The sequence below is a fragment of the Protopterus annectens genome, chromosome 2.part2, assembly GCF_019279795.1.
Source record: "Protopterus annectens isolate FY-2018-M chromosome 2.part2, PAN1.0, whole genome shotgun sequence".
Classification (NCBI taxonomy): Eukaryota; Metazoa; Chordata; order Ceratodontiformes; family Protopteridae; genus Protopterus; species Protopterus annectens.
The window spans coordinates 287,319,747-287,347,435 of record NC_056730.1 but is presented as its reverse complement, the minus strand read 5'-3'; positions in this window follow the sequence as shown (position 1 = coordinate 287,347,435).

Sequence of the window (27,689 nt, the reverse complement as noted above, 5' to 3'; positions counted from 1 at the left end):
GGCCATATCAAGGTAGGGTGTATGAACCACCTTGCCTTCATCCACAGCTCTGGTGACTGACTCAAAGAAGTCAACCAAGTTGAGCAGGGATTTACTACCCTTCACAAAACCAAACTGTGTAGGATCCAGAGTTTGGAGATTCTGGTGTGCTCAGGATGTGTGACAGTCATGTATAGCAATATATAGCTACACAACAGAGCAGTAACAAGCAACACAGTAGGGTATTTTATACCCTACCGCCATCTGTAGAAAGGTATAATGCACTTTACTAAGCTGTATGTTAGTGACCAGTGACTGCTACAGTGTGGTCCACAATCTTTTCTAGGAATAAGTTATAAAGAAGGCTTAGTCCCTAGCCATGACAGTGAATCAGAAGCTGTTACTGTACTATGATAATGAGAGGATCAGGTACTGTGTGAGCTTGCCAGCATCACTGGATGAATGAGTGGCAAGTGTAGCTATGGTAGCAGGTTTGATGGTATCATAAGAGAAGCTAGTTCTGGTAGAGTTTTTCTAAGTGTGCAACAGACCTTGTCTGCACTATTGTATATTAACAGTGCTAATAAGTTGCTCAGTTCTATAATCTGAGGAATATATTAGCAGTAGAGGGGGCAGCTACTTCCAGGGACAGTGCCATTGGTTAATATGTAATTGGATTCCCATGAGTTATTGCATTTGTACTAGCTAGTACTCAAAAACTAGTTTTATGAATGAAAGATATTCAGGGAGATGGTGATTTACTTATTGTACTGGATGCATGGAATACACCAGTGCAATGGGGAGAAACAGTGTCGTTGTCTTAAGCTACTATGCTACTACTTTTACTATATAGGATCAGCCTTTAGTGCACCATTTCATGGAATACCATGCTCACTCCTCGGTACACAGTGACCCAGCCAGCAAAATATCTCCTTAATTAATTTATTAATGTATTTACATTTCTTTTTTTCTTTACTTATTTACACACTGAGAACAACAACACTTTTTTTTCAAACAAGTACGCATCTTCCATAAATGCTAACCATTTTAACTGCAGTTTTCCCATTCTATGTTTTCATTCTATGCTTAAAAAACATACATATTAAATAGTTCTTTTAGATCGTATCACATATCAACAGAATTTCATAAATAATAAAAGGACTTATCCAATAACTAACTCTACAACTATTTAAAACAACTATTTGCACTATATGCAAAGCATCTGTAGTTCTATGAGTATTAATAATCAATATTTACAAACTAATATCAGTCATTCTTCATTCTTCTATACTTCTATGGAGCATCAGCAATAAATTTGTCTAACAATCAAGTTAATTTTGATCAGAGGTTTTAGTCTGCCATAGAATACTTTGCACTTGATTTTAAGGTAGTTATCATTTTTGTCATATTTCTCATAATTATTATTCTTGCTGATGTGATTACATACCAGCGGAAAGGGTATTGATTATTATGTATATAATGTACAATTTGGATATTATATAACATTAATATTTTAAATAAAATAAATTTCTGTTCGTAATGATTGCAAAAATGACTGAAGACTTTTTCAAAATTCAAATAATGCTATACCTTCATAAAGATGTGACTCCTGTCAGCCTTGATTTTCAGACTACATTCCCAGTATATTTTATTTTTATAATTTTCTTTCTTTTTTCTTTCTTTCTTTCTTTTATGATTGTCCTTTTGTTTGGTTTATAAAATATCAGATGCATGAACTTTCACGTAAAACTCTTCAAAAGAGAAGAAAATTATGTTTTTGTAACCAACTTTAAAATTAAGATTTTATCTTTATCTGAAAATTCAAGGTAATTGTGCTCATTATTTGTGTTTTTATAACTGGCTGGTCCCACTGGAACATAACTGGCCCTATTGCAGAGTAGACATAAGACAGACAAAAGCAAAACACAGAGCATGTAGCCTAATCATAATTACATGCAGAAAATATATGGGAGGAATTAAAAGCTCTACAGGAAAAAGAAAAGCTATTAACTGCAAAATAAACTTGCAGAGTCACCAGTAGTTGATTTGTAAAACTAAATAAATAAGCATTTTAGCCCTTTTTTGTCTAATAATAGACATGGCAAATATTTGATAAATTAATAATTTCATATAACTGCTACACTGAATTCTCTTCAGACAGCAAAATGAAATCCATGAATAAAAAAGACAGAGAGAGGGTGAAGAATAGGGTAGGCAGATAACAGAAAAGTACTAGAGTAGGAATGTGTAGGTGCAGGAGATGTATTAAAAAGAGAGGGCATGGTATAACAGAATATATAAATGGTGGTTATATTTAAAATAAGATTCTACCAAGAAAAGGTAAAATTGATGGTAGCAGGATAAAACTGGCTATTTCAACCTTGGGTTTCTGCTGCAGCAGCAAGGCGTTGTATAAGATAAGCATGCAGTTAGTTTTTCCTAATCCTGGAGGGCAGTACATGGGTCTGGGTGGAAATGAGTAAGTCACAACAATAAAGGCCCAACACAACACATTAATTCCCCCTACCACAAGCTGTCTGGCCTGTCCCAGCATACTAAATTGCCTATACCAGTTTCTCATATTCTGCCATTCTCCATACCTCTTCATGCTGCCTAATTGTCGAAGCATATAGATATACTTTTCTCAGGAACATTACAGCAACATGAGTCTCAAGAACTTGAAAACCATTGTCTTGAAGCCAGGGACTCAAGTGCTTTGTAGCCCATGTAGGCTGCTGCTTGCTCTCATGCTCAAATATGAGCTCAGGCTAGCAGCTATGGGGATGGAGCAGGTGGGGGATTGTAGGATTAGAGAGTGGGAAGGCAGCTTTAAGGTTAGGAAGCAAAAAGGGAGTTTTAGGGTTAGGGAGTAAGATGGGAGTTTTGGGGTTAGGGAGCAATCAGGTAATTTAAGTGTAGGGAAGGTGGTTGGAGCTTTAGGTTTAAGGAGCAAATGGGGATTTTAGGGTTGGGGAGGGAGAGTGGAAGTTTAGGGTAAGGGAGTGAGGACTCCGGTTGGGAAATGGTGGGAAGATTTAGTGTTAGAGTTTAGGTTCCAGTAGGGCTACATTGTTTTACAGGGTCGGATGCTAGACAACTATATAGAAGCAGGAGATCAAGCTAGTAGGAGTTCAATCACTTGTTTTTTTGAGATGGTGGCAGCAAGCAGGTGTGCCAAGTTAATGGCATGGGATCACCTGTAGTACACCTATTTTTCTGATATGTACACTTTTATATTGTGCTCTTCTACTTAGAAAGACATCTCAGTTAACTTTTCTAGCTGAGCTTGAGATGCTACCAGTTATTGCATATGCTGTACTTATACCTGACTGATAAGTAATGCAGACAAGTAAATTAACAAACACTCAAAAGTATGCTGAGAGGTATACTCTGCACTGTGGTATATAAATGTTTATTCAATGAGTAATGCTGGTTAAAGTACAGACATAGATTCTTGAAAGTATAAACTTTAAAGTGATCCTCCAGAGTCTAGATGAGGAAATGTCTGACTTTTCTCTTCTGTGTACAGGTCAATGTCAGTATTAGTTTCTTCAGAATGCAGTCTACAAACTCTGATCACTGTGTTCCTATACTGAAACTTGAGTCACTACTGTAAACAGACTATCCCAGACTGTGCACATCTAGCAAATAAAATGTAATAAATACAATCTGTATTACCTATGTTTTTGGAGATTATGAAAAGAGAGGAGCAGATAGATATTTTTGGTCTGTTTGCATATTGTTATCCTACTCAGCTATGAGCCCTTTCTTATTTGCAACAGTGATGGACAGGTTGATGGATGAGATCAACCAGGAGTCCCCATGGACTATGATGTTTGCAGATGACATTGTGATCTGTAGTGAGAGTAGGGAACAGGTGGAGGAGACCCTGGAGAGATGGAGATATGCTCTAGAGAGAAGAGGAATGAAGGTCAGCAGGACTAAGACAGAATATATGTGTGTGAATGAGAGGGAGGATAGAAGAATGGTGAGGATGCAGGGAGTAGAGGTGGTGAAGGTGGATGAGTTTAAATACTTGGGGTCAATAGTTCAGAGTAACAGTGAGTGTGGAAGAGAGGTGAAGAAGAGAGTACAGGCAGGATGGAGTGAGTGGAGAAGAGTGTCAGGAGTGATTTGTGACAGACAAGTACCTGTAAGCGTGAAAGGGAAGGTCTACAAGAGGCTAGTGAGACCAGCTATGTTATATGGGTTGGAGATAGTGGCATTGACAAAAAGGCAGGAGTTTGAGCTGGATGTGGCAGAGTTAAAGATGTTAAGATTTGTAATGGGTGCGACGAGGATGGACAGGATTAGGAATAAGTATATTAGAGGGTTAGCCCAGGTTGGAAGGTTTGAAGACAAAGCCAGAGAGGCAAGATTACATTGGTTTGGACATGTGCTGAGGAGGGATGCTGAGTATATTGGGAAAAAGATGCTAAGGATGAAGCTACCAGGTAACAGGAAAAGAGGAAGGCCTAAGATAAGGTTTATGGATGTGGTGAGAGTGGACATGCAGGTGGTTGGTGTGACAGAGCAAGATGCAGAGGACAGGAAGAAATGGAAACAGGTGATCCACTGTGGCGACACCTAATGGGAACAGCTGAAAGAAGATGATGATTGTGACAGGACAAGTAAAACCAGTGGCTGGGACTGGTGATAAAACTAATGTTGCCTCTGTATTCAAAGCGTCAACATTCTGTGTAGGGTGACCCCCACACAAGTATAATTAAGGATGGGCAATAGAAGTGCTTATGCAGTCCTGGTCAGTATTTAACTAGAAGTTATATAAGCATTGACCATAGGTGAGATTTCTAGTGAGTTTGAAGATGGACCTCGGAACAAGGTTAATACATTTAGCATTAAAACAAGAATTAAATGCAGCATTTAAAATCACAGACAAGGCCTAATGAATGCCTTTTTGTTCAGATACTAAGTGGTAAATCTGGTGTTAACTGAAGCTTTTACTATCAAAGACAATTGACTTGTTTGGCAGCATATATTGGACAAATAGTCAAAGCTCGAGAGCTGTTTTGGAAACAGATTAGAATGCCAGGGATAATCCCTGTCTGCCCATATCCATGTGGAGTTAACATAGAAGTTCCTAAAGGTCAGTGTAGGTTCCCCCTGCAGTCTTACATCTTTAACACTGTTATGTGGTGATGTATTTGTTTGTGCTGACTGCTTCAGTACATTGAAGATGCAGACACAGTGTTGTGCTGTATACCCCTTTGTCACTGAATGTCTTCTCTACTTAGGTTTTTCTACATTAGAGCTTTTTATAAGAACTAACACATTTCTACTTAATTCTTCATTAAAAAAGGCTGAGATCTTTGATGAAAAAAAATGTTACATAGGCAAAACTGCATTGCAAAGGGCTGCATCTGCTGATGGTATAGCCAATGACGTGGTAAACAGGAGCTAGCTCAGGTAATACATCATCACCATCATGGCTAAGGCACACAGCAAGCCATGACTGCTCAGGGGTTTCTGCTTGCTTATAGGTTCATAGGCATGCAATAGGCTATCTGCCCTTGCTGGCCATTTTAAGCCATGCCAATTTCCCTTTCAAAGGTGAGAATCAAACCTTATACCTTGTGTCTGTGACATAAACACCTTATACCATTATACCAGCCCCCAATCCCAAAAGAGAGAAGGCATAGGTAAATAGTAGGCTATCAGTCTGCACACTACTGCAAGCCTAGACAGCAACCAGAGGTCAGAAACAGTCCTTGCACTTTGTCTATGTGAGGTAAAGACCTTAACCCTTATGCCAACCCCATCAACCATGAATGTCTTTGCTAGCATATCTGATCAGAATCTGTTATGCTGCCAATCATTCTCTATATTGACTTCAGTATCATTGCTGTATCCTACTAAATCATCTGCTTCCAGGTTTAGAAAACACTACTACAGCTCTCTGAACTCTGTAAAGCAGCCTTTCTTCTAATGAAAAGTAGATTACATGTAGATCTGTCTTATACATAGGTTAATGCTTCATGTGCCTTACAGTGATGTGAGTAAATGTGACAAAAGGACCAAAGAACCCATACTCTGTGATAAACAGTTGTATTTTGCATAGTATGTTCCAAGCTTTCTACTGATGCAAGCAGAAAAATGCATAACAATATAACCATCCTCTGGACCTGCAGTCTTCATCTTCTAGCCTGAAATGACTCAAGCAGGAGCTTAAACAGCTTCGTTGCCTAAGAATCCAGTGTTCTAGTTTTGCCAAATAAGGTGGCTATTAATGATGGGATTTAGAGACCTGTGCTGCTCAGCAGTGCATGTCTTGGCATGGGACTGAATATAGATGCCTGACTTGTCAAGTCATAGACTAGAATATAGCAAGAAGGTGGAATTTCTCAGCAAGCAAAAATCAGTGCATGTGATCAGATATAAGAAAGAGTTCATGCACATGTGCCAGTGATTGTGAAATAGTTGCATGTGACCATTTATTTATTTACTGTTTGTTAACCAGTGAATGGACTGGACCAGTAATTAGCCATGACTTTGTGGGCAGAGAAGCATACAAAGCAGGACAAAATGAAATAATAATGTTACAATCACCATGCAAATATAAAGAGTGTGATACATAGCTTTCAGTATATTAAAATAGTTAACCCAACAGGAGAATAGATAAGCATACTATACAGTGTATATAATAGAACAGCATACATTTATATACATCATTTACAGTAAATAAGTGAAAGCATATGTTAATTTATACTATACAGCAGAACAGCCACATTTGTATACATTATATACGCACAGTAGATGAGTCATTCAAGAAAGTTATGCTAAGGTTTATTGTTCTGTTGTACTCAACCCTTATCCTTGAAGGAGTTGCACATGGCTTCATGGTAAAGGTGAGCTTTAATGCTTTGTTTTTTTAATTCCTTCATTAACTCTACTGCTTTTATTTCAGGTGGGAGATGATTCCATATGGCAGGTCCCAGGTGGGAAAAATATTTTTCAGTTGCTACTGTTTTAAATAGAGGTGATTTGAGGGTTAAATATTGATTTGACAGTCCTTGAGGGAGTACATTTTTCCTTATTTGGTGATATCTTTTTAGAGAGGGATAACAATCTGTTTTTTGATCTGAAGCAGTAAGCAGCAGAAAAGATAACTAGATTTGTGCGCGAATGGGAGCCATTGATTACCCCTTATTAGTTGTCAGTGATAAGAGCTTGCTAGAAAAGCAAATCTGAAAATTTTGTTTGGTGTGACTTGTATTCTCTGCGTGTTGTATGAAGAAATGGGAGTAATTATTTATGAACAATATTCAAGTTTTGGCATCAATATATTCTTAGCTATGGCTGCTCTAGGTATTGGGACATGATATGCAATATCATGTAGCAAACCTTTAGTTGGGATAATACTTTGCTTGTGAAGATATCTGCATCTGTACATAATGAAGGTGAAACCTAAATATTTATATTCAATAATGCTGAATATGATATTCCTCTATCTTTTATTTTTCTTTCTAGTAGCTAAAGTTTTGGTTGTGATAGGGTAGGACTGATACAATGCAGGAGCTACCTTCACAAAATTGCCACAGTGGAACTTGCTGCATAAAATACATGTCAGCTATGTAAATATGAAAAGAAACATACAAGAAAAAATTGAGAGAGATAGAGAACCACCCAGTTCAAAGTTAGTAGGGTTACCAGAAACAGCAGTGTCAGATATGACCAGGCCATGCGACAAACTATGAAAGTGCCACATGTAGAAGCTTCTAGTGCATGCACAGTGCTTTTTGCAGTTGTAATTCAAACAAGACAAGTATAGTCAAAAAGACAGGGCATGGATATCCAGAACATTGGCCCTCATTTAGCCATCTGAAGGCTGCTGCAGTTTGAAACATATGCCACAGGGATGTGCAAGGCTTGTGATGAAAGTGGTAAGTTATTAAGCTTGATTATGTAGGTGATATATGGCACAAGCATATCTGTTGCATAGATTTCTCACAATTCATGCAGACATGTAGACAATGAAAAACACACAGACTTGTGTGTATAACAAATATATACAGCACAGAAAAGCATTCTAATGATAACACAGATGTGTGTGCATAGCGGGTGTGATGTTGGCCATTGCCTCAGTGGCCATTATTTTTCTGGTTTCTTGCCCCCGATATATATTCAGCACTGAAACCCACTTAATTTGAGCTGTTGATCCACTGCACACAGCCTGTGTAGTGGCTCCGGAGTGCATTGGCTATGTGTTCTAGGATGGACTTCAGTTTGTCCAGTCACACTCATACCACTCGCTCTACTATTTCCTCAACCATTTAGTTTAGTATTATTCTGTATATTTAGTTATAGGTGGGTCAGCTGGACCGAGTCGATCCTTTTTCAGTCATTACTTGTTACAGCATGAAGAAAATACACACTGAATTTACATTAACAGTTCTAGATTCACCTGATGCATAACATTTACATACATAGTGCTGTTAATAACCAAAAATGCCACATTTATTTATTTATTTAAATTTGTTGACCAGGAGTGTCCAACTGGACATAGGTCCATTTTCAGTGGAGGCCCGGGGAGAAAAGCTCCACAGTAAAATAAACAGACAGTAGTTACATTTGATTACATAGCGATTAACAATTTAACATAGCAATTACTTACAACATATTTACAGATGAAGAACATAGTACATCAGTAGACAACTAGAATCTTTATCTGTGAAGTACATAACAGACATTAACAAATGTTACAATGAGAAGTTCCTGCTGTATAATAAGTACTAGGCTTATGAGCATCTGAGCTTGCTATAATCAAGGTAGTTAGTGGAGTGGAAAGAAAGGTAGTGGTTGGATGGGGTGGATGATATTAGAGTGGGAGTTGCAAGGGCATAGCCAGCATGTTTTTAGGTGTGCTTTTAGTAAAGTTTTGAAGTGAGTGCATGATGGTATGGAGGTAATTGTGGGTGGGAGTGAGTTCCATAATTTGGCTATGGCGCAAGAGAATAGTACTTCACCAGCAGAGTTATTGGCTTTAGTGATCTGCAAGTGATTTTTGTTGCTGGATCTTAGTGGTCTGGTGGTGCGATAGGGTTGGAGTAGATTCTGGAGGGATGGGACATTTAGTGGATAGTTTACTAGTTTATGGGTGAGTGAGAGTTGATACCACTGAAGGAGGTGAGGGAGTTCAAGCCAGCCCAGTTCAGCAAGTGAGAGACAGTGGTGACTACGGTAGGATGCCCCTGTGGCGAATTTGGCAATTTTGTTGTAGCAGGTCTCTAGCTTGTTTAGATCACATTGCCTTAGGTTGGTAAATATTGGAGAGGCATAAAGTAGGGTGGAGATAAGGTGGGAATTTGCTATTGAAATCTTTGCTGCTTTGGTGAGAAATTGCTTATTTCTGTATAACACTCCTAGTTTTTTGTGGACTTTTTTATGGTCATGGATATGTGAATGTCAAATTTTAGTTTATTGTCTATTTCCACTCCTAGCAATTTGGTGTGTTCACTTGGGTATATAGTGGTGTTGTCTTTTGCTGTGATGTTAAAGTGAGAGTTGTTTTGAGTATGTTTGGTGCGTTGGAAGATGAGTAGTTTAGTTTTGTTTGGGTTGAGTATTAATTGGGCATTGGATAACCATGTTTCAACAGAGGAAAAGGCTTCCTGTGTGACTTTTTGCAGTTTTGGTAGGGACTGGGCTGAGCAGATGATGGTCAAGTCATCTGTGTATTGTATGAGTGTGCCATGTTTGGTGGCAGAGGCTAGATTATTGGTGTAAACAGAGAAGAGTAGGGGTCCAAGGATGGATCCTTGGGGAACCCCTATGGAGACAGGTAGTTAAGGAGATATGTCATTCTGCCATACAACGGATTGTTAGCGGTCAGACAGGTAACTCTGAAACCAGTTGGTGACTGATTGTGAGAAGGATAGGTTATTGAGGACAGAGATAAGTTGTTTGTGTGGGACCATGTCAAATGCTTTAGATAGGTCTAGGAAAGTAGCAGAGGAGAGATAGCCATTGTTTTTATGCTGAAGGATAGTATTAGTAAAGGAGAGTAAGGCAGTGGTGGTGCTATGGTTTGGTCGGAAACCATGCTGAGTACTGGAAAGGAGGTTTTTAGTAAGGAGGTAGTCTGAGACCTGAGAGTGTATGCATCTCTCTAGTATTTTGGAGAGTGGAGAGAGAATAGCTATGGGGCGGTAATTGGTTAGTTCTGCGGAGGGTCTGCCTTTGTGGAGGGGAATTATATGTGATACTTTCCACAGTGTGGGAACGTAACTTTCTGACAGAGATCGGTTAATCAAGATGGATACTGGGTAGGCCAAAGCATCAGCTGCGATTTGTAGGTATTCACTTGGGAGGTTGTCTGCTGCTAATTTGGTGGGTTTAAGTTTAGTTAATAGTTTTTTTATGTTGGAGGTAGGTACAGGAGAAAAAGAGAAGGCAGTGGGGAGATTACTAGTTGAAGGTGTGGGTTGGAGGGGAGGAGGGTTGTGTTGTTTAGCTATTGATAGTATGGTTTGGGTGAAGTGTGTGTTGAATGAGGTAGCAATATTTTCTGAGGAGTGAGGGATGTTAGAAGGAGGGGTACTGACTTTACCTGGGTGGAGGATGGAGTTTATGGAGGACCAGAATTGTTTGGGGCTGTGTTGTGAGGAGTCTAGGGCAGACTAGGGCACATTCTAATTTAGGACACTGGGGAGTGTTCAGCTGCGTATGAACCTGTGAACAATCTACCATAAGATTAAAATTCTTAGTTAACAGCACCTATGCAGGACCATTTAGCCTTTTGTAAGCTGAGCATGTTGAGCTCAGAAGGGAAGTCAGTGAGAGTTAGCTGCAGCCTGATGCAGGCAGGGAGTCAGTCCTACAGTGATGGAGCTCTGACATAGAATGAATTACCTGCTATAACTCTTCTGTGAACAATACAGCCATCATACCCTTCTATCATGTTGTCTGGGTTTATTAATCATGATTAAATGTTAAAACAGGCACACTGGATCTCATATCTTCTTAGCAGATAAATCTGTTGTTAAGTCTGAGTTGCATACAATTTTGCAAAATATCCCTGCCTGATACTAAGAAATAACATTTTTGCTTACTTAAGTCAAAGTTTCAAACAAAATGAGTCCAACAGGAATGTATAACTCCTACTGCAGAATAACATCACATCTTCTTTAGGCTCGCATTGATTTAACTGTACTTTTTCATCCAAAAAAGCACTATGTTCATAGTGAGTGTAGAATGCATCATACTTGTGCAATAAGAGATATACTAGAACACACATGTAGGTATGAGTCTAACATTGCTTTTGTATAGCCGTTTTATATCCATGGTTATAGCTAGTTACAGAAATTTGTTTTGTCTTGTCATAGACTTTTTAAATACAGATGCAGCCTAAGTGCCTTTGTTTGATTTAAAAGTAAACTTTAACCATCTGAGATAAGATTTCATAGCCAACAGTTTTACCACAAATATGCTTTATCATGCCTTATCATTATACATTACATTAAATTGCATCATTCACATATTGTTCCATATTTTCCTTATTGCTTTGCACAGGGCTTTTATAAATAATGGTTTTGCAATGAGTTGGACTTTCTCATTAATCATTACTAAATGAAGGCATTTTTATCCTGGTAATTATAGAATAACCAATAGGTAAGTACCTAGTAGCCAATAAAGTCTACACAGTCAAAATAATGATAGCACAGATTTGTGTGCACAGGATGAGGTGCTGGCTGTTCCTTAGTGGTCATCATTTTTGGGTGTTTCTGACCACTCCATCTCACACACCTTATTACAGCAGAACTTCTTACCCCAACAGAACTTGGTGGCACCAGAAATAGCTGTGTTTATCATCACTGTACAATACAGAGTAAAATCAGTGCTGTTTAGTAATTCAAAATGCTATGTGGTACTTTTTAGTATGAAAGCAGTGAACCAGTCTGAAAAGTCAGACATGCTGGTAGTGTTCAAAGAGCTGTCACAGAACTGCAACAATTAGTTGTTTCATTTAATATCAGTAAAAGGTTAAAACTATGAAAGAAAGAAACTGCAAACTCAAATTCACGAATAATGGCTGTGTGGCAGAATTTGGCATTAAGCTGCTGAGTTGTATTATATAATGTATTTTTAGTGGCATTGTGGAGCTATTCACAATAGTCTGTGTGCTGACAGAGTAAAACTAAACGAACCAGCATATCAGTTTTATGTTGGGCTACAATGTGCAATTAAGTTTAACACGTCAGAATGTAAATGATATTTTTGTCATGCTATACAGACCCTTTCCTGATTCTAAGATTCAAAGATTCAGAGAAACTTTATTGTCATTTAGGACCACACAAGTGCAGCCTAAATGAAATTACAAATGTCAGCTCACGAGAGAAATGCAGTGCAAATGACGTAGATACAGTGGTATCAGAGAATAACATAAGAAAGAAAATGCAACACGTACGTATGACATGCAAGAGGTAGTTCACATTACAAAAACGTGCTCAGTATCAATTATCCATTGATAAATAATAAATAAATACTCACCACCCAACCCCTTCACAGTTAAGATAGAGAATAAATAGAGACTAGTGAATAGCAGCTGTTTAGTTACAATAGTGCACTTGTTAACCTTAGACGTGACTCAGTACAGCCATCATATTGCATAACAGTAATACTGGTGGTAATAGCTCACAGCAGCAGGATTAAATAAAAAAAAGAGGCTTCAGTGTATCAGGTATTATGGTTGGTGTCTGAGTTAATAAGCCTTACAGCTGTAGGATACAAACTGTTCCTGAATCTGGTAGTCCTACAGCGGAAGCTGCAGTACCTCCTTCCAGATGCAAGTTCTAAGAACCAGTTGTGGGCCGGATGTGAGGAATCAGCTAGTATTTCGTATGTCCTCTTTCTTGCTCTTGTAAAGACAAGCTCCTGAATAGAAGGGAGGTTTGTGCCCACAATTTTCTCAGCCACCCTCACCACCCTCTGTACTTTCTTCTTCTCAACAACTGTGGAGTTGCTGAACCATGGTATGAAGTTGCTAGTGAGGATGCTCTCAATAGCTACCCTGTAAAAAGTGGTAAGAGTAGACAGTGGGAGCCTGGCCTTGCTGAGCTTTCTCAGGAGGTGAAGCCTCTGTTGAGCCTTCTTAACTATATGGTTGGTATTAACAGTCCAGGAGAAGTCATCTCAGATGCAAAGGCCCAGGAACTTGGTTGTTTTGAGTTTCTCTACTACCTCACCTTTGATAGTGAGTGGTTGGTGAACTGTTGCCTTGCTCCTGAAGTCCATAATAATTTCTTTGGTCTTATTAACATTCAGATCCAGATTGTTCCTCTCACACCAGGCAATCAAAGTGTTCATCTCATCCCTGTAGTCATGTTCATCCCCACCACTAATGAGACCCATGACTGTGATATAATCAGTGAATTTTATAATATGGTTTGAGTTATGTTTTGCAGTACAGTCATGGGTGAGGATTGTGAAGAGCAAGGGGATGAGCACTCAACCTTGGGGAATGCCAGCATTCAGGACTATGTGTTGAGAGGTGTTGTTTCCAGCACATGCCCACTGGGGTCTACCAATCAGAAAGTCAAGAGTCCTGTTACATAGGTGCTTGTTTATCCCAAGTTTCACAAGCTTGTCCACCAGTTACATCAGTATCACAGTGCTGAATGCAGAACTGAAGTCAATATACAGCAGCCTTACATAGTTGTTCCTCCATTCTAGGTGTTTTAGTGCAAGGTGAAATGTGACTGATATCGCATCCGCAGTTGATCTATTTGCCTGGTATGCAAACTGGAGTGGATTGAAAGACTTAGGCAGACCTGCCGATAGATGTTTCTTCACAATTATTTCAAAGTACTTCATGACGTTTGAGGTTAAGATCTGAAGTCATTGAGGCAGGTAGGGTTGGGTTGAGAGGCAAGTCATGATGAGTTGGTCCTTGTTGCATAATATATAATATTTAGCAATATTGAAACTGTAGCCCTGATGCCTCCAAGACCTCCTCTCAAAAAAAAAACACCTTGCACTTGCTTCCCTCTGTTTATGGCTGCATGGTTGAACTATCAATGTACTAATGTGTTTGTCATCCTGCATACTACACAACTACGACGCTGCACCCTCACTTGTTACCCTTAATACAACATCTTTCCCTGGAAAGATTATTACCTGTCGTTCTTCTCTATAAACAGTGAACTCTTTCTCCTAGCTGACTTGTCTCATAGGCCCATAGTGACTGGCCTCGCATAAAATTCCCAGATGACTGTAATACATCACTACAATATCTCCTAGAGATACTCCCTCCCCCACACCAAAAAATACTTATGACTTAAACCAGAAAAATACCTATCCAAAGATTAAACTAAACTCTCACAGTAACAAAGTGAAAGCATTGGAAGAACATCAGCTACCTTAATAATCTCATTAATCATAACCCAGAATGTCCACATCTTCCCCTTCCCAAACAAAATCCTTCTTCAAATGAAAAACAAAACAATAGCCACTTAACTTCCAGTTATAGGATCAGGTCTACTACCTCCACCTGCACATGCCATCTACCCTCCTAAAAAATAAAAGTGTTTTCCTCAGTATGAAACTCCCTTCCCATTTCCAAGCAATGTATCTAGTAATCAGTAAGAAATGGATCACAGCCTTCATGTGCTATGGGAAATGGATTGCCACCTTCATGTCACATGGTTATTCAACCTCTGATGGGATCTATCCATCAATTCTCTATAACATTTTCATAGTAATGTCACTAGAATACATCATAAATCTCTCACTGAAATTGGTATGTTCCTTGAATTATGGAAAAGATACAGCATTATGTCCATGCTTAAAGTCCTCTGCCCAACAACACCAGACCTCTTTGATCTAAATCAGTACTACCTACCCTAACAAAAATCCTAGAAGATATGCAATATCAGAACAGGTAAAACAATACATAGCCCAAAAAAACTACTGTGTACAAACCATCAACACTTCAAGAATAAGCATAATATTACTTTAACTTTTATTTTCATATCACAGCAAGAAACATAAGGAAAAGTGCGGTTTAATGAGGGTAATGTTCATTGACCTTGTCAAAGACTTAGCCATGATCTCTCTGCACAGTTTAATACATATCTTGCCAAAAGGTGAGTTACAAAAGATTAACAAACTGTTTTTAACAATACCTGCTTATCAATTTTTGTATACAGTCATAAACAGCCTCACCCAAAAGCCAACACTTGAACTTCATTCGGTGCTCAATACTTGAACCAGTTTTGTTCACCATTCATGTAAACAATATATACCACATCCTAAAAACAACCAACTTCCCAGTATAAGCAGATGGCCTGGTCATATGCTGAGATGGTGAACGTCACATAGGAATTCACTGTGTTACCCTAAACGTTTACTCACTGCTCAAGTGGCTGACCTTCATAGACTTAAGAGTCTGCTAATCCAAAAAAAAATGTTCTTTTTGGGGACATTTTTCCCCCACTGCCTGCAAAACATCACCCCTTCCATCCAGTCAGTTTATTCAGTCTTCATTATCAGAGTGCCAGTCAACTGGGAAGGGCAGACATTAAGACCGCCATTGAGGTTGTTTCAGGTTTTTTCCTTAAGTCCTACTCCTTGTGACTACCCAGCAACAACCTATGGGTGGGAGATGCAATGGTTGGTTAGCAGTACTGCAAATGCCTCTCTTTCTCAAAGAATTGATGTCAGCAGGATACCCTGCCAACCCGCAGGAGATACTATGTGGTGGTTATATCAGTTTTCACCAGGGAAATCCAGTCAATATACATGTGCCTTTGAGCATGCACAATCTGTCCCCCCAGGATGGGTGTACCTATCTTCCCCTGCCTGCATTGTATAGTGCCAAAACCGCTAATCAAGCGTAGGTCACCTCGGACAGTCAGGGCTCTATCCCTGTATATTACTGGCACAGGCTACTCCAAAACAAATTTCCTGCTCCTTTTTACATATAAAAAAACAAGCTTTTATAATCTCCTTCCCTGCCATGCCCATTCCCCTGCTGCCCCCCACCCCCACCCCATAATGAAACCATCTACAAAATCAAGTATTTAGGCACATGGATTGGTTTCACCCTAACTTTCAAACATCATGTTAACAATACTATAAATAGATTTGAAGCACATATAAAATCCCTTTACTCTCTTCAGCATATCAGTTCTCCAAAGTTTCAAAGAAACTACTAGTAAACAGCACCATAATTCCAATCCTAACCTATGCTCTACCCATAATAACAACTTCCACATAAAACACACACATGAACTACAAATGTGTCTTATGATATCTTGTAAGATAATAGGTTACCACTAAGTGTACACTTAGTGTAGCCTTTCTGAGTGAATAGACAGAACAAACAAGGTAAGATGTTCCTGAATACAGAAAGTATAGACATAGTGAACAGTTAGTGGTAACCTACCTTTATGAATCTCAGGGAGTGTATAATTCCACTAGAAATGAACATTACTATTAAGCTTTTTCAGAAGAAAAAAACTCCCCCTAAAGAAACCAAACTTAGCCATTTTCAGCTACAAGTTAATCGCCTGTACCACTACCCAGCCCTAACAGCACTTCTGGAACCAAACATCCACTGCTAAAGCCTAAGCACTTCTATTATCATGCAAGAATACTTAAAAATGCGTATAATTCACCTAACATATGAAAAGCATTTTCAGTAGTAAGATCTACATTGTGGAATGCACCAGTGCAAGACAAAAGGCTGCATAGAGATTTTCAGCAGTTTTACAGATCCTAACATGTAATCCACTAAAAAATACTAAAGACCCACCTATTCAATAAACATAATTGTGTGTGCTACATCAAAACACAGTCCTCCTCATTTTCCCTTATTTATACTGCAGAAGACTGTCTAGCTAAATGCGTATAACCATGTTAGAAAGTATCACTTACATCCTTTACTGCTCCTTAAAAAAGAGAGAGAGAGAGAGACAGAGTCTCAGACCTCTCATAGGTTCATAGCAGGTTACTAGGCTAGCGGCCCTAGAGTGTTTACAAGCCTAACCATGTTACTCCCAAGGAAACCCATTTGTTCTTTTTTGGCTAGTTTGCAGAACAAATTTATGAACAGAGAGGGCCTGTGATCAACACAGACTACCCCTGTCCATAAGAGACATGGGTGCCACCCCAGGGGTGAATTTGCAGTCTGCCATCCAATTATCTAGGCTGTATTTGAATTGGGTCAGTGAGTAGCTCTGTTTTACATGAATAAGGAGTCTATTCCAGAGAGGTGGCAGTCTCTGGGAGACATACCTGTTTCTCCAACATGATGTGTTAATGTCACAAGCTAGGTTGAGATCCCTAGAGCAAGTGACTCTTGAGCCATTTGACTTGCAGATGTTCAGCAATTCCATTAGGGCAGGGTTGGAGAGTGCCCTATAAGCTAGGCACAAGTCACCTCTCAACAGCCTGTAAGATACAGAGTAAAGTGACAGGACTTTCAGCCTGTCCACATAGGTCATGGTTTGGAGTCCCTATATTTTCTTAGTGAGAAACCTCTGAGGTCTTTCCAGGTGCTGCAGGTATCTAGTGAGGTACATGCAAAAGGGTGCATTATACTCTATTAGTGGTCTGATGAGAGTCAAGTACAGTGGAATTAAAACATCCCTTGACCTGAATGCTATGCCCTTGCTTATGAGGTGCACTACATAGAAGGTTTTCCTTACCATTGTGGAAACTTGGTGGTCAAAGTTCAGATTGCTATCAACCCATGTTCCCAAGTCTCACACCACTGGATTGGAACTCAGGGGGGTGCTATCAATATTGTAATTTGTAGGGAATTCTGTTTTTCCAAAGGGAATAATAATGCTTTCTTTTCGTATTTAGTTGTAGACCATGGCTTTGGCACCAATCATTTGTTTGCGTTAGCCCTTCTAGTAATATGTTGATATTGATGGAGGACTCAATGATTGCATCCAGTTTGCAATCATCAATGAACTTGGTGAGTGAAAGGCCATCTACTTTGACCTGGACTTCTGAGAAATAGATGCCAAACAGTAAGGGGGTCCAGCACAGACCCCTGTGGTACTCCACTGGTGATGGGTCTGCTAGTGGAGGTGGAGTCACTAATTTTGACAGAATGTGTTCTGTCAGTGAGCCAGTTAGCTACACCTCTAGTAATGTAAGGATTAATCCCTAACTAGGAGAATTTCTCAATGATGCCAGAGTGGGGAATTGTGTCAAAAGACTTGGCAGGGTTGTGTGCACTGTCTTACCATTGTCCATGACTTTGGTGACATTTTCAAAGAAGTCTACCAGGTTTAATAAGCATGATCTACCCTTAATGAAGCAAAACTTGTTTGGGTCCAGCATTTGGAGGTCACCTATGTCCTTGTTGATAAGGTCCATGATAATTATTTCTATGTCCTTGCAGATAAGGCTGGTTAGAGTTATCGGTCTGTAGATCCCAGGGGCAGTTGATAGTCCTCCTTTGTGCAGGGGGGATTACTGTTGCTGTTCTCCATTCTGCAGGAACATAGCCAGTTCTAAAGCTATGATTAAAGAGAATGCCAAGTGGGTCTGCTAGGTCTTGTTTTAGATTGTTTAGTAAACAACCTAGGATACTATCTGGTCCTACTGAAGCCATGTTTTTGGCCTTGGCAAGTACAGAGATGACCTGTTCTCTAGAAATACTAGACAGAGGATTGGTATCAGGTATGCTTTGGGATATGGTAGATGGGGATAGGGGGGTGAAGTTTGCAATGAATCTGTCAGCTAGCAGGTTGGCGATATCTTCCTGTGTAGTATGAGTGATCCCATTTACAACCATTTCAGCACATAGCTTAGCATTCCTTTTTAGACTTTGGATGTAATTAAAGAACGCCTTATGATTATCCTTGACTAGGGATGCAATTATTTTTTTAATTTGCTTTAGAAGACTTTACAAGATTTCTGATTTTCCTGTTCAGACTTAGGAGGGAACTCTTCCTCTGCAGAGTTATATCCCTCTTGCTTTTGGACAACAGTTTCTTCCTCTTGTTATATAATCTGTTTATACCTGAAGTCTACCACGGTGGCTTGTATTTACAGGAAGACCTGGTTTTGATCCGGTCAGGCGCAGCAGAGTTTATGCAGTCACTTAAGTGTTTGTACAGGGCATTTGTGTGCACTTCTGTACAGTGATCATTAATGTCTGCGATTGTGGGTGGTATGAAGCTTTTCATACCATTGCTTAGTATGCTGTAGTTATCTTTGGTGAAGTTTTTTACAATTTTTATTTCTGTGAGGGTGTCAGTTCTATAGTTACTTCAAATGAGACTAATTTGTGGTCTGACCTAACCAGAGAGGGCATCATACATGGGGAAGTACAGTGACCCTCCCCCATGTTGGTGAGTACTATGTCCACAACATTAGAGTCCCTAGTGGGGGTGCAGACTATCTGTTCCAGAGCATTTGTGTTACCAGAAGTCCAGGAACCTCTGACCGAGTGTGTTTTTTTTCATGCATGTCCCCGTCTATGGAAAGATAGTTGAAATCTCCCATGACTAAGGTGTTGGGCTGTATGACAAGAGATTCCAGTAAACTGAGGTAGTCATTGTGATTATCCTGGTTCATGGTGGGGGATCTGTAGCTAGCAATGATGTGGTATGATACTTTCCCAATAGTTAATTGGACATGAAGTAGTTTGAGAGAGTCATGCTGTTTAACCAGTCTCAAAGTGTATTTGTTTTAATGAAGATGGATACACCTCCACCTTTGGTTCCTTCACATTCATTTTGAAGTCTGAATGTGTGGAAGACATTGGAGCCTTGCACAGCTGGGTTGCTCTCTCAGCAGCCTTGAACTATGTCTAGATAAATGCACAGATGTCAGCATCCTCCAAGGTGAGGAGTGCTTCCAGGGAGTGCAGTTTCATGTTTAAACTCCTAACATTAAGCAGCACGACCCTGAGTTTCTCCTAATTAGATTTTGTTACGTTAGAAAATTTGTTGTTTTGACATTGCCTAAAAAAGGCACTATAGGGGAGGCAAGGGCCTTTGCCAGTATCCAAAAGCCTAGGGGAAATAGGTGCAGATCATCACTAAAAGCAAAGCAGCATGGTCTGTCTACCATATCCTCCCAGGCTGACAGATACTGGATCCCCCTGGACTGACACCAGAAGCTGAGCCAATTGTTGGTCAATCATTTTTTTTTTTATATTGTGGCATCATCCTGGGTGAGGGTAGGATACTGCTTAGGGCTAGGGACATACCTGTGTGGGACAAATAATCAGAGAGTTCCATCATGTCTCTCTTCATATAGTCCAGACAGGTACATCTCAAGTCATTCACTCTAACATGGACTATGACAGAGTCATAACGGTACTTGTTGTTGAGTGACCAGAGTGTATGTGTGATTTGTCAGATCCTGACACCTGATAGGCAGCTGACCATGGCCTTCTCCTTGTCTAGTCTGGTGAAGGAGACATCTGTGTGTCTTCACTATGGAGTCGCCTTTGACCAAGACATTTGATGTGTTTTGCCTTAGGGGTTATTTGTTGAGACACGGATATGTGTAGTGGATTCTTTATTCTTAGTAATAAGTGTGAGTGGTGTGCATTTGGGAGGTCTCTGTTCCTTTGGTAGGTTTTTAGTAAGTACCTCCGCATATGTGTCGTGACCTTAATTTGTGTGAGAGGTGATGTTTGAGTGAGAGTTGAAGCGTGTATGCTGACAACCTGTTTGATGTCTAGTTTGTTTTTATGACAGAGAATTAACTGGAGTGCCACAATGTATTTGCATCTCTCACATAGGGTGTTAGTTTGCTTTAGGAGTAAATGGTTGTCAATATACATGAAGCAATTGCTGCATTGCCTCAAGACGCACATATCAATCAAGATGGCAGGAGAAATGATGGGAAACTGCCCATCCATTGTGGCAGGATTTCTCTGAATGTGGTATTTGGGAAGGAAATGGGCTAGTTGAACTTAGTCACAAACATAAAAAAATGAAGCAGCAATTCAATTAAATACAGTTAAACTGCAGTGCTGGCTTAAAATAGTCTTATTTTTCATTTTTTTTTCAATGGATGTCTTGGATTTCAGTGCAGATGCACTCCAGCCATCTGGCTAAAGTTGCCAAATGTTGAGTAACTCCTGTAGACTGAGCTTAAACCTGCGTAAATGTAAGGCTTATATAGAGGCAAATTTAAACCATTTTAACACAACTACCAATGGGAAAGCCCCAAATTGAGCCTTTCTCCAGCAACCCCCAACTCAGATGGGTCCTGAGCTACACACATCTACCACAAGGGTGCAATAAGGCCCTCTTAATGTAACATGGCTGGTTTAAGAGCACGGTGATACCAAACAGTGTAGATTCAGCAGGTCTGAATCTAGCCTATGCTATGTAAGGCAAGGAAACACAATTTCTAGATGGGAAGGAGTAAGGGTGAGTCACTTAAAGGTCAATGTGAGAGTGTTTATTAGTATACTATTAGATGACCTGCAGTGGTACCACCCTCTGCACAAACTGGTAGCTCTTCAAGCAGCTGTAAACAGTGGGAGGCTATGGAGAGTGTTTCCTATAGAGGATTTTAAACTGGAGAGGTTTGCTTATATGCAAGCACAGGAAACTGCGTTTGCACAGAGGCTTTTACACAAGGAGGATGAAAGACCTTTATAAAGTTAAACCCTCAGGCCAATCAGATAAAAACACAGTAAGCTATTGGCCATTCGTTCCAACCTTGGATGGGTTGAATGTAGCTTTCTGATCCCATCAGAGTGCAAAAGAACCCTTCCAATGTAAAACAAAATGTCTTTGAGCTCAAGTGCAGTAACAAATGCTTGACAACAAAAGTAAGAATTCCTGCAATATCAGGAATCCTTGGAAATAAGTTCACTAAATCTGAGAAATATTCACAACACACAAAAACTTTGCAAAACTTAGAAATATTTTGGCAGACTCACTCAGTCATAGCCGGCCTTAGGCATAGGCCACCTAGGCAATCACCTAGGGCACTGGTCTAGCAGGGGAGCTTTTCTAGTATTTATTTGTTTACTTTTTTGTAGTAAAGAAATGGTTTCTTTAAAATGTGTTAAAGGAATTAAGGAAAACTGAAGAGTAAGACAAACTGTGAGAAAAAGGAAGAAAAAAGTAATCTGGATGGTGTAGGTAGACCAGGATGGGGCTACCAGGTGGTGGTGGGGGGGCACTGTGGAGCCCTTTTGCCTAGGACACCAGTTGACCAAAGGCCAGCCCTGTTTGCGGTATCAGAGGAGGTTAGGAAATATCAGAATATTGTTAAAACAATCTAAGAGCAGTACAGTAGCAAGCAGATGGAGTTTCTTAAACAAGTACAGGCTGCAAAATAGTGATAAATTCAACAAAATAAATTAATGCAGCTCAGACGTGTTAAATATGACTGAAACAATTTGAGCAAGTACAGAAATATACTTATATCAGCTTTGTAGGCCAAATTATTTTAGAAACAATCCAAGTCTTGTAATCACAGGTGTCCAAGCCAGAAACAAAGACACTTCTATTACACTCAGACAACTCTGATGCTTTATCAAGATTTTTGATGTACAGTTTATTGCAGCTTACTACTAGGAAACATTTACAGTATGTTACATGTTCATACTGCAACATCTTGTACATGGAAAAATGTAGAATGTACCTTTAAAAGATTGTAATGGGAAAATGTGCTGTTAAAATTGTCACAGTACTTTAGTCAAGCAACCAATTTATTCATTTAATGTGACGTCTGTTGCCTATGTATGCTCTATGAAAGGAGGGTGGCTAAGGTCTTCACCTCACAGATGCAAGGAAAAGGGATCAATCCTGACCTCCATTTATTGTCTGTGTGCGGTTTGTATGTTCTTCCCTTTTGTGTGGGGGTTCCTCCCACTTCACAAAAACATGTTTGGTGTTTATACATCAAGGATTTTAGATAGTGGGTTCCAACCCAACCTTCTTAGTTGAACTTGATATGTACACCAACAGAGTGCACCCCAAACTGAACTGAGTACTGGGCAGCAGCACAAACTTTATGTAGTGCCTATCAGGGAAAGAGCTGTGTAGATGAACCACTTAAGGCATCAGCTGTGGTGCAGAGCATCCATACTGTGTGCCATATCATGGTTAGCCATCCAGTGGGGTAAAATTGTCTTTAGAAGATTTGTTCACATTGTTATGTTACCAAAAATGCTAGCAAGTGGGTTGTGGACCTGGCCTACTCTTACCTACCTCAGGGACTCATAATAATGAATAAGGAGAATACAGACCCCTAATGACATGTGTGTGCTCACCAGAAAGCACACCATAACTTTCAGTAGGAATAAATTTGTTTGTAAATATCTACTTATTGTTCTAATTTCTGTTTGTTTGCCATTAGCAGGAACCAGTATATTTTTGTAAATATTACTTAAGTTCTTTATAATCTCTGTGTTTGCTCGTTCATTAATTGCATGCACCATCTTCATCTGTACTTCTTTATTCTTGTATTTTGCATTCTAGTATTCCTGTATTTTGCATTTTGTATTTTGTATTTTCTGCTATCTTGTATTACCATGTTTATTCTGTATTTTGGAGCTTTTCTCCCCAGGACACCATTGAAAATGGGCTCTTTGTGGCCCAATGGACCATCCTGGTAAACAAACTGCAAATAAGTAAATAAAGTCCAGTAGCCCTGGGTCAGTGACAGATTAGCTGGCTGGCATCCTGTTACCCAGCCTGAGTTACCTGATATAGCTCTGTTGAACAAAAGTTAGATATAAAACAAATCAACCTGCCGAAATGAACTAAATATTGCTACACTAAATATAGGTTCACTGGCAGGATACATCTTGGAAGTGGATGACATGATGGTAAGGAGGAAGCTGGATGTACAGTGAATCCAGGAAACAAGGTGGAAACATAGCGCAGAAAAGTAATTTGGCTAGGTATCCATAATCTACTACTCAGAAGGAGAAGACACTAGAAAGGGTATGGTAAATGTGATGAGACAGCTATCTGAAGTCAGTGAGGGATATCTTTACAATCAGTGACAGACCTGTTCAAGTACACTTCAGTGTAAAGATAGGGCAGTATTCATTATCTCAGCCAATACCCCACATCAAGATTGTGATTGTGAGGGAAAGTGCATTCAGTCAGCAAATGGCAGACCTCCTAGATTACGTGAGAAAAATGAGTTGACGCTGGTAAGGGAGGACCTGAATGCTCATCTCAGAACAGACAGAAGTGGATATGACTGGTTTGGTCCACATGGATGGGACACCAGGAATGAAGAAGGAGAGGCCATTCTAGACTTCTGTCTGGCAAACAGCTTGACCATTGGTGATCAAAATCAGCTGTCATAGAAGGCTCTATGGTCAATAAAAAATCAGCGGCAGATGTAGAAGGAATGAAAGCCGAGGAGTTCAGGGAAATATTCAGGGATCTAACACCTCAGAAGATGAGGAAATAGGTGGAGCCACAGAATATAGCAGTGTCTTAAAATATCATGTGCGAAAACTATAGAAAATATATGTAACTGAGTCAGGCATGGAAATAAGGTGCATAAAGATACCTGGTGGATGAATGCAGAAGTCCAGGAAGTTATCAAAACAAAGTAGCACAGGAAGAAGTGGGCAAAAGAAAAGATGAACCAGGCTAAACAAGCAGTACTGGCTGGCTAACAAAGAGGCTAAGAGAGCAGTCACAAAGACAAAAAATAGAGCTTCTGAAAAGTGTGAACAGCAGCTGGTACTAAGAAGTTCTCTCAAGTTATAAGGGAATAATGACAGAAAGATAAAGATAGTCTTCAGACTCCATTCATATGGAATTCCAGCAATACTCTGCTTGCCAGTCTAAAGGATTTCAAATGCAGATGGAAAGAGTACTTCCAGAAGCTGGTATATAAAGTAAACACCACAAAAATCATACTGCTTTCATGCACAGCCTGCGATGAAAAAGGCAGAAGACCCTACCTTAGAATTATGAACAGCACTATGGAAAATGAAGTCAAGAAAAGTGGCAGGCTCAGATAAAGTCACAGCAGATATGATCAAGATATGAGTTAGAGGATAATTGACTCCTGAGGATAATTCATCTTGGTAATGGATTGAAAGACATATCTCAGCTGACTGGAGAATAAGCATTCTAGTGCCAATATAAAAGAATAAAGGGAACTGTCACCACTCTGAGCAGTACAGACTCAAACTCCTGTCACACTCCCTGAAAGTGCTGGAGAGGGTACTTGATAATTGAATGTGAGGAGTAGAAAAAGGCAAGATGGGAGATGCATGGTCTGGATTCAGATTCAAATACAGCACAAGTGATCTAATGTCTGCAGTGAGACAGATAGTGGAGAAGAAGCTGGAGATGAGGAAAGACTCCAACTAGGTTCATAGGTTGGTACTGGGTTATCTGCCCAAAGGCATATATTAGCCCAGCCACGTTGTGCGGTATTCACCTCCCCTTTAGTAGTTCCCTAGACCCTTGTACTAACAGCTAGTACCCTTGGCCCCTATCTAGTAGTGCTGTTGGTGTGATCCCCAGTGTGAACTTTCTGTTACCCATCCACTCATCAAGGTTCCTCTTGAAGAGTGATAGTGAGGGGCTCTGTCTTATGTAGATTGGGACCCTGTTCCATAGTAAGGGAAGTCTCTACAAAGGGAATCTATCCCTCCAGCATGTTCTATTCATTGTTGTGTTGAGGTCTATATCCCTATAGCGTGTAGCTTGAGTAGATTTGGTTTTGCTAAGATGGAGCATGTTCAACAATTCTGGGTTGGACATGGCTCTGTATGTTAGACAGAGATCGCCTCTGAGAAGGCGGTATGCAACAGAACAATTTTAGCTTTTTCAATCATGCTGCATAGGGCAACTGTTTGAGGCCGGTAATCCTCTTGGTTAGGTACCTCTGTGGTCTCTCCAGCTGCTGGAGATCTCTAACCAAGTACATTCCAATTGGTGCATTGTACTCAATAATGGGTCTGATGAGGGAAGAGTAGAGGGGCACCATTACATCCTTAGATCTTGATGCAAACCCTTTCGTGATCAGATGGGTCACATAGAAGGATTTTCTAACCACTTTGGCAACATGGTTATCAAAGGAAAGCTGACTATCTACTTGGGTCCCTAGATCCCTTATTTCTTCTTCAGATTTCAGGGGATTACCTCCTGTGTTGTAGTTTGTGGGTACTCTGTTTTTTCCAAAGGGGATTACTACGCATTTTTTTTACATTTAGCTTGAGACCATGGCTTTGACACCATGCATCAGTCTCATTTAGGCCCTTCTGGAGGATCTCCATGTCAGCCGGAGACTCTATTATAGAACCCAGTTTGCAGTCGTCCGCAAACTTAGTCAGCTACAGCCCTTTTGTGCTTGCCTGTACTTCTGAGAAGTATATGCCAAACAGGAGGAGCCCCAGGACAGAGCCCTGAGGCACACCGCTCATTACTGGTCTGGATTCTGACATAGATCCCGCTATTCTTACTTTATGGGATCTGTCTGTGAGCCAGTTTGCGATCCATCTTGTGACATAAGGATTTATGCCCAGGCTGGTGAGCTTATCAATAATACCTGAATGGGGAATGGTGTCAAATGCTTTAGCAAGGTCAAGGTAAGCTGTGTGTACCTCCTTTCCCTTATCTATAGCCTGAGTAACTGTCTCAAAGAAACCCACCAGGTTCAGGAGGCATGATCTAGGCATTCCTAGACTTACAGAAAGTATATGACACAGTCCCAAAGTAGCTGAATTGGATAGTCTTGTGATGGTTTGAAGTCCTGGAATGGCAGACTTAGTGAGTGACTGTGTACGAGGATCCAGTCACACAAGTACAAATAGCATTTGGACTAAGAGATGGATTCCTAATTAGAGCTGGTGAACATCAGAGTTTAACTCTGAAATTACTGTTGTTAGTACTGGTGAAAGACTATGTTAGCAAACATGTTGGTGAGAACAGTACAACAAAGCTGCTGTATGTTGATGATATCACACTACAAGCAGACTCTGAACAGGAACTTCAGCAAATGATAGGAGGCTGGAATGCAAAGCTGAAGGTACATGGGATGGAAGTGAATAAAGACAAAACAGTTGTCATGGTAGCAAAACAGAAAAATCAAAAGAATTTGAAAACTGAGCTAGAGGGTAAACTAGTAGAATACGTTAACAACTTCAAGTATCTGGGATCAGTGGTTGAGAAGAAAGGAAGTCTGAAAGAGGAGGTCAAGCTTAGAATAAAAGGTGCTGCAGCCAACTAGCACAGATTATTATGGGGTAGTGTGTAACAGAAGAATGCAAAGAAGCTGAAACTTAAGGAAAGCAAAACAAGGGTAATACCAGTGATTCTGCAAAACACAGAAGCATGTGCAGTGAAGTCAAAGCAATTGAAGAAGCTTGAGGTGATGGAGAGGAAGTTCCTGAGACAGGTGGCAGGGTGCACACTATGGAACAAAGAAATGAAGACATCAGAACTGAGGTCAAAGTATCCCCAGTAGGATAAAAGGTTAAGAACAGATTACAGTGATTTGGTCCCCTGTGGAGGGAAGCAGAAGATGATTTGGTAAAAAAGATTTGAGAGAGACAGGGAGAAGTTACGATGAAACGAGGTTATCCAGGCAAAAGATGAATTGATTACATGAGAGAAGATCTTCAAAAGTCGGGTATGACTGTCAAAGAAGATTGAACAGTGTCACTGAATCATGAGAGGTGGCGATAACTGACACAACACCCTGATTCCACATAGAAATGAGAAAATGGTAGGTTGATGATGATGATGAAAAAGAGGTTGCCTGTTAGCAGCAAA